The sequence below is a fragment of the Pipistrellus hanaki genome (assembly GCF_964339955.1).
Source record: "Pipistrellus hanaki genome assembly, chromosome: 8".
NCBI lineage: Eukaryota > Metazoa > Chordata > Mammalia > Chiroptera > Vespertilionidae > Pipistrellus > Pipistrellus hanaki.
This window is the reverse complement of record NC_140510.1, coordinates 24,374,439-24,380,313: the sequence shown is the minus strand read 5'-3', so window position 1 is coordinate 24,380,313 and position 5,875 is coordinate 24,374,439.

Genomic DNA, 5,875 nt, shown 5'->3' with positions numbered 1-5,875 from the left:
GTTTATCCCGTGTGGAATAGGATTTCCCACCTTACCCCAGGGTATCGGGGTATCATTTCCACATTCAAAAGCAAGATGAAAGAGTAACTTTAGGTCACTGAACCAGCTTCTCACATAATGTTTTTTCTTAAAAACAGAAACACAGACCAAAGTAGGTAGAGGATCATTGATTAAAACACACACACACACACACACACACACACACACACAATACAAACAAAAACTGGGAAGAACTCAACCAACTGCCTTCTAAAGCAAGTAAGTGTAAACCCTTTGATTAAATTTTCAGAAAATGTGAGTTTTCACGGTCAGCATATTAGGGGTTTAGGGAGTTTGACTTGGATGTGATTCAAGAAGGAGCAACAAGGATGTAAAAATCCATGTCATCGAAGCCAGAAGCTTTGATTCCAGCTACATTTATTTATTCTCTCATGCCCCCTAAATGCTCACAGTTGTCTGAAAGTGTGGGATTATCATTCACAACACTCACATGGCCACTGTAGTTCACCCCTGCACCCCCTTCGAGGGCTCTTTTGGCATCACTTTCAGAATTATGGTGTTTTCCTTTTCTTAAAATTAAACCACTCCATTACGTTGTACTACTTGAAGTCCAAAATTTCTCAAAAAGTTCCTCAATTGTTGGCTCATTTTTACCTCTGCACTTCCACCCATCGGTACTTTGACCCCCAATTCCCCTCATCCCTGTCAGAGGGACTTCTTCGCTCCAGCTGTCTCTTCAAATCTCACGTCTCACTTGAAATTTCATTTAACATATCTAGCCTCTCCCTGTATTCCTTACTCATTTCTCCCTTGGCTGCCATTTGTTTAACTTTATGGTGACATTTTCTAACTCCATAAAGCCTTCGGAGGTAACAATTTTTATGAAACACACATGACTCTATTGTATTATTATTTTTCTTCCCAAGGAGAACATGGCCAGAAAGAGAACAATGGAGAATTGTTTTCTTCCGAAGAGGACAAATTAAATTAGAAAATCAGGGAAACCTTAGAGTGAGAAGGAATTTTTAAAAGTCATCTTGTCAAAGCCTCTCATTTTATAATGAGGAAAACGAGTTCCGGGGAGGCGGAGTCATTTCCCACAGTGACAGGGCTCACGAAGCCAAGGGGAGTGTTGGGTTCTCTTCTCCCCTGCTCAGTTTCCTCTCCATTCCGACACGCTGCCCTTCGTGGATGTTTTCTCTGAGCCAGAAGTGATGTGATCACAGCGGTTCACTTGGAGGGAGGATTTCTGGAACGTTTTTTTCTTTCATTCAGCAAATGGTACTGAGGTCCCACCATGAGCACTGTGTGGGCACCAGGGATACCCAGGGAATAGTTCTGAGTCCCTCCCCATGGAGATTACATTTAGGTGAAGAAGATACGTGATAAATAAGCAAGAGAATATATAATGCCAGGAGGCGATGTGAGCTGTGAGGAAAAATAAAGCAATGTGAGAGAAGAGAAAGTGAACAAAGGATTGGGTAGAACCGCCCCGGTGGCCCTCTCTGAGGAAGGGACCTGTGAGCAGAGGTCTGGATGGAGCGAAGGCATTGGTCACGAGACCACCTGGGAAAGAACATTTTAGGCAAACCAAAAGGAAAATGCAGAGTCTCTGGAGTCTATAAGGCCAGTGAGACCTTTATTACATTTGCAAATGAGTCTGATTTTGAGATTACAGGCATAGTGTTCAGATTAAGTTATGAGGGTTTTACTCTGTATCAATTGACTAAAATGAAGAACTTTAACTCCCTGTAATTGTAGGAGCTCAGAAAATGTGGCATATCCTTCCTGCTGCAAAGTTGCGTGATGAAAAAGAACTACTACCTCAAATCTAGGTTTTGCTTTTAGTCAAGTGACTCAGTCAAAGAGACAGATCCTATAACTGGCAGGACCCACACTGATTCTTGGGAGTGGAGTATTGGCTTTCCACATGGTGACCTAAAGGGAAAATGCCACAGGAGACATTTCTGAAGCCAGCAAACTGTCTCCTAGAATGAGGCTAAGCCATGGGGTGGGGAGGGGAGCTCCGGGCACAGCTGCTGTGGGTTTTGTAAACCTGTGCCCTGGGATCTCGAACCCCTAATAAAGAAAAGGCGAGCCCATTTTGACCTTTATAGCCTGTTGCAAAGTCATTGCTGAGCTATTATTTGAGTAGCTTGAGGTAGAATAATGTTCAACTCAGCTTCCTGGAGCTGCATTTGAACTGCAATTAATTGACTGCTGTTAGTTGTCAATTAACATTTATTATCAATTAGTTCATCAAATTGATTAGTTGGCAGGACCTTAAAGTCTAAATGCACTCCTTTCCATTATAAATATGTCTATAAGAGTAAAAGCTACTCACTAATTGATGTCAAACTGGAATTGCTTATGTCGGACTTGACTCTTGTCCATATTGCATTTTAAAATCTTTATCGAGTGAACTTGGATAATACATGTAAGGTTCACACTTTCTAAATGTGCATGTTGTAGTTGTTTTGGGTAGCAACGAGTAAATATGGGAGGTGGAAACTTTATATTAATGTCAAAAGTAATATTAAATAGGACTTATTATTTGTATTCATATGTCTAGAGTGATTTTACTTTGGGAAAAAAGCATTCTGTTTCTCAGTGTTGATGAGATTTTTATACACATTTTAACACTGTCTATGTCAGTTTAAACATCATGTGAGTCAACTAATAGGATGTAAGCTTTTAATAGCTATCTAGAGGAAGATAAAATGTGTGTGTATATAATTTGCAACTCTTTCCATTTAAAAGATAAGCATTATCACCCTTCTCCCAAGAAAACTTTTCTAGAATATACCCTGCATTCTAGATCATTCTGCATTCTGTCCATTACCTAAAGACTAATTTAAAGATTTTGAATTTCCTCTTCTAATCCTCCCTCTTGTAAAAACAAAACAAAACAAAACAAAAATACGACAAAAGAGATATACCATCACTTAAAAAGATCAATTCTTTTGTGTGTCAGAAAAAGAATCTTACAGACAACTGTTTAACCATTAGCATATGGTATTTTGTCTTACATTTTGTGTAACTTGGGATGAAGCATGGAACAAAACTGTAAAATCTATCCCTATCTATTTAACAAAGCACAAGATACCTACAAGGGATTATTCATTTTTATTGCCTTTGTGCAAAAAGATAATTCCTGCCTCCTCCCATCCCAAGTTGTGACCTAAATATGGCTGAAAGACACAACATGTGACCTGCTTAGCACTGCCTGCCATGGCCTCGAGCCACAGCAGGAACTCTATTAGAGGGAACGGCACAGATGCTACCAGATGGCCAACATATTGTCCAGAGATGACCCATGTATAATTGCAGAAAGTTCAATACATTCAGGTTTTGAATTTAATTGCATTGACCACCTTACCTACTGCTGCTGCATGCTTTAATTTATTTAAGGTGGAAACATAGTTTAAGAGGGAGTGAGAGAACTCCCACAGTGTTATCTTTCTGCCTTTTGCCAAGCACCAAATGGCCTAAAGATGTGATTCCAGGTGTTCCTGGCTACCTGAGCTATGAGAATTTGTGACATATTTGCTTGGCCTTCATTATGTGGATAGAGAGTTTTGCTTTTTAATCATCTTAGCAGCAGATAAAATTGCATAAATGCACATAAATATGTATTTTCAATATTTTTTTGGGGGGATGATAATGGGCTGTGATTGGATTGGATTGCTGTCGTAGCCTTCACTGAGTTGCTTGCAAAAATGTTGGTTGAATTTAGTTACATTTCCTTCCCCTACCCAACTTCAGCTCTAACAATATGAGCTATCAGTGGGTGATCTAGTCTCAAAGAATTTATATTTTCAGTAAGTAATAATACTTGTGGGGGAAATACTACATTTATTTTGCTGCCAATGCATATGTATTGTCAGCTATAGGCTTTAGTTATTATGAATTTTTTGAGTCTTTTCTCTCTGAGGAAAAATGGCAATTGTATGTTATATAAAGATAGAGAGCTATTGTTTCAGTTTCCTCTTGCAGGCTGTTATTTCTTAAAATGTTTCTGCTAAGCAAATGTAATCACTATGGCATGCGTTATTAATTCAAAATAGCTTCTCAAATGGCTCAAGCTCTGGGATGGCGGCATGTCTGTTGCGATGTCATTTGTCATAATTCTTTGCTCTTATATAGTGCCTTTCCTCCGGGCCACTCACATAACTACATTTGTTTTGTGTCTACACTCAAGACAAAAGACAAATCCTCATCCTGTTAGGACTTTCCAATCTATTGAACCTTTTCATATTTACACTGTAGACCATTTACTGATAGATCTGATTGGTTTCCCTAGTAGGTCCTAGAAAGAGAGGCCATTTGATAATTCATTCAATGATGCTTTCCTGACATCTGCCATCATTAATTATACTTTTACTGAGTTCTACTTCTTGTTTAAAACCTGAAACCAAATCATTTAGACTAAAAGAAGTACATTTTATGCTTCAGTTAACCTTTAATTTTTAAAATAAGAATGTGTTTTATATATATATATATATATATATATATATATATATATATATATATATAATTTTATTGATTTTACACAGAGAGGAATTGAGAGGGATAGAGAGTTAGAAATGTCAATGAGAGAGAAACATCGACCAGCTGCCTCCTGCACACCCCCCACTGGAGATGTGCCCACAACAAAGGTACGTGCCCTTGACTGGAATCAAACCCGGGGCCCTTCAGTCCGCAGGCTGCCGCTCTATCCACTGAGCCAAACTGGTTTCGGCAAAAATGTGTTCTTATGAAAAGTGTTAAATGTAGGACATTGTGTTAAAAAAACAATAGTATTTATAGAATTAAAAATATTTTCTAAGTTACTGTTTTTTGGACTTGCTGATAAGTCTTTCAGGATGTCACAAACCTGATTGGGGAGTATCCCTTTAAAAGCAGAATGGCAGCTGCTGTCAAAAAATGGAATGCACCCCCAAAACTTGCTGTTTATTCATATTCCAGTTAAAGCTGAAACAAACAACTGAAACTAATCACGCTTGAAGTTGGGTATCGCCTTTGTGAGCTTTATGAGCCTATTTTTCTGAAATTAGAAATTGCCTGAGTGAAATGTTTCTAGCTAAACTGCTTTCTACTGAAGTCATGATTTTTACAGTCAGATAAATGCCCCTTAAGCTCCATTTGTGTAAGCATCAGTGACATCCAGTGGCTAGCAGGCTGATCACAAGTGCATCTCCCTGCAGTGAGAAGGGCCCCTAGTAGGGAGATGGCATTGGCATCCACTCTTTATTTTGATAATCCACTCTACATTTTGTTTCTTCTCAAGAAAGTTGGTTTTTTATCACACACAGCCCTCTGATTAGGATGGCTAAATATCCTACCAAACTTTGAAATAGCGAAGATGGAAATGAGACTTCAAGATTGGAAATTAAAATGCACATGGGGCTACCTACGAACACACGATTGCTTGGGAAACATCATTAGCATCCACATGAAACACTTAGCTTGAAACTCTGCAGGTGTTATTTAGAAATGACTATTGGGGAGCTTATGGGCTTTCAACTACACAAAGAGGGCTTGAAAATTATGGCGAGACCTGCTCGTTATGCAGAGTTGGGTGATGTTGCCATTAATGTTTCAAACACATGTGCTTCATAAAATAGTCCACCTTAATTTGAAAAAAAGGCATTACTTGCAATTATGTCAGCTACATAAATTTATTTGCAGACAGTCAATTCTTATTGATCATAACCTGACCTTACAATGACCTTGAAGAAAGGTAGTCTGTGACAGGTATAGATATTGGGATCAATACCAGACTGCAATCGACTATACCTAGTTACTGATAAATGAAGTAAAAAGGTACACTGTTTTCAGAAACAAAGATAATAACAGCTCATTTAGTCAACTG